Consider the following 9,628-nt stretch of genomic DNA (forward strand, 5'->3'; position numbering starts at 1 on the left):
AGTTCAAAGGGTTGCCCTTTGGGATGCGAAATTCAAGGGCTACTTTCATGAGACTTATAAACAAGGTCCTGCAGGGATTAGAATCTTTTGCAAGGGCCTATATAGATGACCTAGCCATCTTCAGCAATTCGTGGCAAGATCACCTTAAGCACATAGGGATTGTGTTGCAGAGGCTCAGGGAGGCCAACCTAACTGTTACAGTTTCTAAATGCAGAATGGGAGCTGCTGAGGTGACCTACCTGGGGTACAGGGTGGGCAATGGGCAACTGCACCCCAGGCCTTTAAAGGTGGAGGCCATTAAGAACTGGCCTACCCCTAGAACTAAGAAGCAGGTTCAATCGTTCTTTGGTCTGGCCAACTATCACAGGAGGTTTGTACAGGGATTCAGTGACACTGTTGCGCCCATCACAGACCTGACAAAAAAGGAAAAGCCAGACCGGCTGCAATGGACAGAGGCCTGTGAACAGGGATTTCCAAGCATAAAGAGTGCTTTGGCCAAAGAGCCGGTTTTGGCCAGCCCAGATTTTGAAAAGCCTTTTTTGCTGTGCACAGACACTTCCAATATTGGGCTGGGGGCAGTGCTAATGCAAGAGGGGGCGGGGGGTAAGAGACATCCCGTGGCGCGTACTTAAGCAAGAAATTGTCCCCCCACTGAGCAAAATTGCGCTCCCATTGAGAAGGAATGTTATGCCACTGTCTGGGCTGTCAAACAGCGTAAGCCCTATTTGTACAACAAAAAATTCACTGTGTTGAGTGATCATGCCCCTCTGGTCTGGATGCACAAGGCCAAGGGTACCAGCTCCAGGTTGCTGCGTTGGAGTTTAGCCCTTCAAGCAGTGATGAGCTGCCAATTTTTTTAACAACGGGTTCCCTCCTCCCTCCAAAATTTTAACAACGGGTTCCCTCCTTCCCCCCCCTCCGTGGGGGGGGTCGTGCCCCATCCAACCCCTCATGCTCCTTAACACATACACTCCGAGACCCCTGACCCATCCCCCCCTTCCCTGTCCCCTGACTGCCCCTTGCCGCCCCACCCAACCCCTCCTCTCATTCTCAATGGCCCCCCAGAACCCCTACCCCATACAACTACCCCTTCTCTCTGTCCCTGAGTGCCCCCACCACCTCATCCAACCCTGCTCTTTCCTGACTGCTCCCCGGGACCCTTGCCCCCATTCAATCCCCCTGTTCCCTGCCCTCTGACTGCCCTGACCCCTATCCACCCCCCCCACAACCCACCCCCTCCCTGCCCCCTTACCACACTGCCTGGGGACTGGGTCCACTCTGCCAGAACCACGACCGGCGCCGCTCGGCCCGACTCCCCGGGCCGGGCCGGCACCAGGGCCTGGCCGCTCGGCCCGACTCCCCGGGCCGGCGCTGGGCTGGAGGGAGCCGCGGTCTGGGACCGGGAGCTGCTGAGCCAGCCGCACCTCCCCTCCCCCTCCACGCCCCAGCTTATCTGCTGGCTGCCTCCATGCTGCTTGTTCAGGCTTCCCGCGAACATCTGATTCGCGGGAAGCAGGGGAGGGGGAGGAGGAGGGGGCGGAGCAGGAGAGGAGTGGGCGGGAACTTTTGTTAAATTTAGCAGCCCTTAACAAGCGGTTCTAAAATGGCTGCTAAATTTAACAACGGGTTCCCGCAAACCCGTGCGAACCCGCTGCATCTCACCCCTGCCTTCAAGAGTATGAAATGGATATAATCCACATAAGGGGGAAGGAGAATATTGTAGCTGATGAATTGTCCTGGATGGGGAGTCCTTAGGATGCAGTCAGTAATGTTTGTCATCCCTTCCTGCATCAACTTTGCGTTGGGGGTGTGACATTATGAGTGTAATATAGTATCTCATTGAAGGGTGACAGGGCCAGAAAGAGTTAATTAACTCACAGACTGACCTGACCCATGGCTGAACTTTAAAGATTGGTTAGGAAGCTATGTAAATGAATAGAGCTTTGACTGCAAGCCTGCATTGTTAGAGATAGAAGGGCAGATGTTTGCTCAGGTCTTGTGATGTAAGCAAACAAGTCTTGTCTATTGCTATAGCTTTGATTCAAAGATCAATAAAGGAATATTAACATTTAGGAAGATATTTGAGTGAAATAGTATTATTGTCTAGATGTCTCTTTGAAGGTTGGGCTAACCTGTAGCCGAACTGTTTAATAGATAAATTACCCTGTACAAATTGCCATGATGTTTAGGAGAAAGAAAGTTAAGCCTATAGTTTTCTCAGGCCAAAAGGCTGCTGGAAATGTATAAAAACCCTGGGACATGATCCTTCTTCATTTCAGATCTGCTTTGGGTTTCAAGCCATAAGGATTGAGATCCCCAGTCACTGACTGGATTCACCCTGAACTTGGACTTTGAACTATAACCTATGGACTATTTCTAAAAGGACTTTTGGCAACTACAAACTCATCTCTGATATGCATCTGAGCCTCAAGAATTGAATTCAAGTCTGTATGTATATTGAACTTTTAACCAACACTCACTCTCTTTTCTTTTTTAATAAATTTTAGTTTAGTTAATAAGAATTGGCTATAAGCGTGTATTTTAGGTATATCTAAGTTATAATTGGACCTGGGTGTGTGGCTGATCCTTTGGGGTTGGAAGAACCTTTTCTTTTATATGATGAGAGAAGATTTTCAGTAGTCATCATCATATCTGACGTGTGTCTGGATGGAGGCCTGAGGCTGAGCACTTTAAGGGACCTGCATTATTTGGACTTCTGAGTAACCAGTGAGGTAATATGGAAGCTGTTTTGTGCTGGCTTGGTAAATCTAGGTATTAGAATATCCACCAGCTTTGGGGGTTTGTCTACCCCGTTTTATTTGCAGTTCACCCTAATTGAGTGACCTCAGCTGGCTCCCACAGGCACCATCGTCACACCCTGTCCCATAAACAGTCTGTCTATAGTTTTAATTTTGCTCTGAAATTTTAACTTCCAAGGTGTATGTTTTGAAGATGCTTGTAAACGTTAGCCTGAGCACATGCCTGTGGAGCATGTTCTGCCTGAGCTGCTTCCCTGGCAGGGCTACTCTGCCCTGAGCTGCTCCCCCTGCAGGGGTTCCCAGGAGGCCTAGAGATGTCCCCGGGAAAGCTATGGTGGACAGAGCACTTCAAGCTGAAACAAATCCAGAACTCCTGCAAATCTAAGGGCCGTCACTCTTTTCCCCTCTCCCTCAAATCCTTTGTGTCTGCACTACCCCACTTTTTAAATTGGCAGTGGTAATGCTAGTAAAAAATTTGTGTTAAACTCCCTATTCTGAAGTTTGTAAGGTACATATGACAGGGCATTTTGGTGGTATCTAGCCTATTTTAAAAATCCCAACAGCATAGGAAGTTCATTTAAAAAACTGTTACAAGACTATTATAGTTTCAGTTACAATTCCAAAGACAGGAAACATCAAAGTGAAGGTGTTACATTCAAGCTTAACTCTGCCTCCTTGTGTGTATGCATTTGAAACATTATTTAATTAAAATAATCAGTCTTCCCCACCCCCCTGCAATCCCAGATTCAGATATATAGCATTTAGTAGTAATGTGCATTCCAGACAAACATGAAAGTAATTTCCATGTACAATGTGCAGTGAATGAGACAAGAAGTGGAACATTTGCCTCTTTCACCAGCATGTTACAAGATGCACCTTTCAAAGTTGTCAGAAAAATTATATATTTTCTTAGTTTTATAATGCCATGGTTCCCAAAAGTTTTAGTACTGTGGTTCTCTTATAGATATTTTAAAACTTGGTGGCTCCCCACAACCAAATACCATTTTTCCTCCTTTTCCATCTCAGGATACTAGATTCAAGAGGACCAATGAAATTTGAATGGTTTTGCGATTTTATTCAACTACATATAGTTTGTTTAATTATATAATCTGATCTAATCCAGGTTTTAAAAACTAGACTTTAAAAAATATGGATTTTTGGCATGTTCAGACAGCCTAAGATTTAGTAAGAAGAATGGGCCTGTTTCGAACTGCACAGTTGCGCAGTGTTTGGTTGCATCTCTGATAGTGTCAGATGTAGCTGTTTTCCAAGTTGGCATTATTAGATTTCTGTTAGTTGTCACAGAAATCATTGCAGAAAACCCAGACTCACAGAACTATCTGGAAACAGCACTTTCATCACTGAGTTATTCATACTCTCCTTTAACAGAAATTCAGAGTTCCTGGTTTGTTAGATTTGCAAATTTGGTCTTCAGCATGAGATCACTTGACAATTCTGAGACTTCCTTGGAATGGAGTCAACTGTTACCAAGACTGGGTTTCAAATTCAGTTAGTATCTGGAGCTTCATAGTCAATTCCAGGAAAATATTCATCAAAATGGGAATACAATTGTAACCATGCCTCAGTGGGTCACAACTGAGAATACCAAATTCAGGACAAACTGCTTAGAAATAGGGCAGATACACCCCAAAACTGGCGGTTATTCTCCCATGAGATACACCAAACCAGCAACAAAAGTAAACTTCTGTTTCACCACAGTGGCTAAGAAGTCAGAACAGCAGTTTCCTTAGGCATTCCAGTCCTTGTATCACCACCAAAAACACTAGACTTACAGATGAGTGGTTCTTTAAAACCAATTTAATCAAATAACAGGTTCTTCTGATGCCAAAGGACCAGCCACACACCCAGGTCAATATACAACTCAGATCTTACCCAAAAATTACGCTGTTGCCAATCCTTTGGTATCTAAAATCTAAAGATTTACATAAGAACAGCTGTACCGGGTCAGACCAAAGGTCCATCCAGCCCAGTATCCTGTCTACCGACAGTGGCCAATGCCAGGTGTCCCAGAGGGAGTGAACCTAACAGGCAATGATCAAGTGATCTCTCTCCTGCCATCCATCTCCACCCTCTGACAGAGACTAGGGCAGAGGTGAAAGTGAGCCAGTCTGGTATGGCGTACCGGCAAGATCTGGTACGCCATGCCGGAATGGACTGGCTTCCCTGGCAGTGATTTAAAGGGCCCAGGACTCCAGCTGCTGCGGGGTGCCCTGGGCCCTTTAAATCACCGCCAGAGCTCCAGCAGCCAGGCTTGGGTGGGGATTTAAAAGGCCCGGGGCTCCTGCTGCTGTGGGGAGCCCCAGGCCCTTTAAATCACGGCCGGAGCTCCGGCAGCGGGGCTTGGGCAGCACTTTAAAGGGCCCGGAGCTCCGTGGAGGCCCGAGCCCCAGGCCCTTTATTTCCCCCCGTGAACCCCGGGGCTCCCAGCCACCTCTGCAGCTGGTAGCTCCGGGGTGATTTAAAGGCCCTGGGGCTCCCAGCCACAGCCGGAGCCCCAGGGCCTTTAAATCTTTAAGTGTCCTGCCTCTTCCTGTTGAGGCCATGCCCCCACTCAGGACTCCGGCGTACCGGTAAGTCCTTTCAGTTACTTTCACCCCTGGGCTAGGGACACCATTCCTTACCCATCCTGGCTAATAGCTATTAATGGACTTAACCTCCATGAATTTATCCAGTTCTCTTTTAAACACTGTTATAGTCCTAGCCTTCATAACCTCCTCAGGCAAGGAGTTCCACAAGTTGACTGTGCGCTGTGTGAAGAACAACTTCTTTTTATTTGTTTTAAACCTGCTAACCATTAATTTCATTTGGTGACCCCTAGTTCTTGTATTATGGGAATAAGTAAATAACTTTTCCTTATCTCCACATCACTCATGATTTGATATACCTCTATCATATCCCCCCTTAGTCTCCTCTTTTCCAAGCTGAAAAGTCCTAGGCTCTTTAATCTCTCCTCATATGGGACCCTCTCCAAACCCCTAATCATTTTAGTTGCCCTTCTCTGAACCTTTTCTAGTGCCAGTATATCTTTTCTGAGATGAGGAGACCACATCTGTACGCAGTATTCAAGATGTGGATGTACCATCAATTTACATAAGGGCAATAATATATTCTCCGTCTTATTCTCTACCCCCTTTTTAATGATTGCTAACATCCTGTTTGCTTTTTTGACTGCCTCTGCACACTGAGTGGACATCTTCAGAGAACTATCCACGATGACTCCAAAATCTTTTTCCTGATTTGTTGTAGCTAAATTAGCCCCCATCATATTGTATGTATAGTTGGGGTTATTTTTTCCAATGTGCATTACTTTACATTTATCCACATTACATTTAATTTGCCATTTTGTTGCCCAATCACTTAGTTTTGTGAGATCTTTTTGAAGTTCTTCACAGTCTGCTTTGATCTTAACACCACTAGTTACCCCTCTCCATTCTAAGAATTTACCATTTATTCCTACCCTTTGTCCCCTGTCTTTCAACCAGTTCTCAATCCATGAAAGGACCTTCCCTTTTATCCCATGAAAACTTAATTTTCATAAGTGCCTTTGGTGAGGGACCTTGTCAAAGTTTTCTGGAAATCTAAGTATACTGTGTCTTATACTATGTAGATAGATAGATAGATTAGATAGATTAGATAGATAAAAATGGTTAATGGAATTAAATACATAGAACAATGGCAAAGTTCTTGGTTCAGGCTTGTAGCAGTGATAGAACAAGCTGCTGGCTTAAGTCAAGTCTCTGGTTGCTTCCAAATCATTGGAAGGACCTCAGTCCCTTGGTTAGAATGCTTCTGTTAGTATAAATCCATAGCCCAGAGCAGGGGTGGCAACCTGAGCCTGAGAAGGAGCCAGAATTTACCAATGTACATTGCCAAGGAGCCATAGTAATACATCAGTAGCCCCCCCATCAGCTCCCCCGACCTGCTCCCAGCGCTTCCCACTGGCTGGCAGCCCCACTGATCAGCGCCTCCCCCTCCCTCCCTGCACCTCCCAGTCAGCTGTTTTGTGGCATGCAGGAGGCTCTGGGTGGGAGGCGGAAGAGTGAGGGCACGACAGGCTCAGGGGAGGGGGCGGGAAGGGGTGGAGTGGGGGCAGGGCTTGTGGCAGAGCCAGGGGTTGAGCAGTGAGCACCCCCCAGTACATTGGAAAGTTGGTGCCTGTAGCTCCAGCCCCAGAGTCGGTGCCACCACAGGTTGGCCACCCCGGTCCAGAGGCTTGAGCATGAAAGAGGTTGGAGCAGGATAGAGGCAAAATGGAGGTATTTCCAGGGCCTTTTATAGCTTTGCCATATAGAGGGAAACTCATTGTTTCAAACAAAGCCCTCAGCATAGCTAGTGGAAAATTATAGGTAAAAGATGGGAGTTTGGAGTCACATGGGCAAGTCACATGTATAGAGCCAATAGTTATAGCTTCAAATACAAAAATGATACATGCATACAAATAGCACAATCATATTCAGCAAATCATAATCTTTCCATAGACACCTTACTTGATAACCTTTGTACAAGATTTGTTGCAAATATAGAACAGTGGTTGCAACAATGATCTATATGGTCATATTTTAATCAGATAATGTCACAACAATATAGACAAATGAGTTAATATTTGGTCTTTAATAGTGTTTTGATAATTTTTATTCTATTCTTTTAAAAAGACTGAAAATATCTTGGTAATTCCCTTTTCAATGTATCATCTCCAAAGACAAAGCTTCTTCATGAATTCCCCTGATTTTCTCTTTCACATCTAGTATATTTCTGGTCCTACCTTGAAGTGTTAGGTTCAGTGCATTCAATTTGCCAATCACTTCCACCAGGTAAGATAACATAGTCAAGAAGTCCATGTGACAAATGTAATCTGCAAGGACTGTGTTCCCAATTCCCCAGGAGGAAAATTCTGATTTTTGTCATGCAATTTGAAAAAACGTTGTACAGGCGAGTCTCATCTTACGCAGGGGTTCCGTTCTGCGGTTAGCACATAAAGCGAAAACCGCGTATAGTCAAAATTACATTGAGTTGAATGGCGGGCGGAATCACCCGCACTACAGGTACAGTATTAAAATTGTTATTTTTCTCTCTTTTTTTTTTTTAGTTTTTGCTGACCGCGTAAAGCTGAAATAGCGCATGTTAAATGCGCGTAAGATGCGACAGACCTGTAACACTTTCCCATGTTACACCCAGCTGACTTCACTGTGAAACAGAAGCTGAGTGTCATCAGAGCCCATCTCTTCATACAGTATACTAAACGGCATGTATTGACTGCCCAGGTTTTTATATCATTGACTCTTTTAATAACAATGCTGAGGGCCTCGTGTACATCAGGTTGGAAGTTCTTCCATGCCAAAGTTTGGCAATGAATCATGCAGTGTGTCCAAAGTGCTGCTGGTGCCACTTTACTTGTGCTGCAACCTCACTATTCTGCTCAGGCATGACTGCCCTATCAGTGCACAGCCCCACACACATTGTCCAGTTAAGATCTCCATCCACTATGAATTTGTCAAGGATCTGGAATATTTCCTTACCGGTTGTACGCGTTGGGATTTCTCTGCAAAATAAAAGTTCTTCAACTACTGTACTTGCTTGGATAGATCTCACAAAACACAGAAATTGAGCCATGTTGGTAACATCTGTGGATTCATCAAGCTGCAGGGTATAATATGGACTCTTCTTAAATTGTTCTAACAACCGAACTGGCCCTGCATGTTTTCTGCAAGGTTATCAGTGCCTCAAGGGATGCTATTATTTGACATAGGTGTTTTCAGTGCCCTGGCTGCTTGTTCCCAAGTCATAACTCTACACATGGCTATTGGTGCTGGAAGTAGAAGGGTCTCACCAAAGGTGTGTGCTTATTTGCATTTTGCAATTCAGGCTTTTGGTTTCCAAATGTCTCTGTAGCTTTCACGGCTTCCTACTTTCATTTACTAACACCTGAAAACAAGTGACACATTGTGGCTGTGGACTTTCCGCAGTAATATGATGACACAAAAATCCAAACGTAATGTCATATAATCATATTGTCTACTTTTCTTCATTTTCTGTTAAAATATCTTCTTCAGCTGGCCATTTGCTACATGTAGGATTAGCACCTGGTAAAAATCATTCCATTACAGAGGTTAGACACGCTTGTCTCTCCTTCAGCCCCCTTCCTCTATCTGCTAGTGCTGCTGCTGCTATCACCTGGGCAGAGAACTTCTCTTTGACCTCCACTGCAGCAGGGGGTTTTCAGCTGAGATACTTCCTGCTGAATGCCCCCTGCAGGAGCAGAGGAAACAGAGGGGCTCCCAGCCCCAGGGGCAGCATAAGATGCAGACCCACAGATACTTGCTCGAGACACCAGGCCCATGCTTCAGTCATATGGTTTTTGTACTAGAAAAATAAAAATGGACTCAAGCAACACACATACTTTACAGTAAAGGAAACTATGCCTAATATTTTGAAGGTATTGTTCAAGAACAGTGCCTTCTGTCCAGGGACAGATCACTGGTAGAAATCTCAGCAGCTGGGCTTTTCACCAGGAAGTTTTCTCTTAAGCCTGGTCTACACTAGGCGTTTAAATCGGTTTTAGGAGCCTAAAACCGATTTAACGCCACAACCGTCCACACTAGGAGGCACCTTATATCGATTTTAATGGCTCTTTAAATCGGTTTCTGTACTCCTGCCCGACGAGAGGAGTAGCGCTAATATCGGTATTAACATATCGGAATAGGGTTAGTGTGGCCGCAATCGACGGTATTGGCCTCCGGGAGCTATCCCACAGTGCACCACTGACCGCTCTGGACAGCATTCTCAACTCGGATGCACTGGCCAGGTAGACAGGAAAAGCCCCGCGAACTTTTGAAATTCATTTCCTGCTT

Source organism: Mauremys mutica, chromosome 1, assembly GCF_020497125.1.
Source record: "Mauremys mutica isolate MM-2020 ecotype Southern chromosome 1, ASM2049712v1, whole genome shotgun sequence".
In the NCBI taxonomy this organism is placed as follows: Eukaryota; Metazoa; Chordata; order Testudines; family Geoemydidae; genus Mauremys; species Mauremys mutica.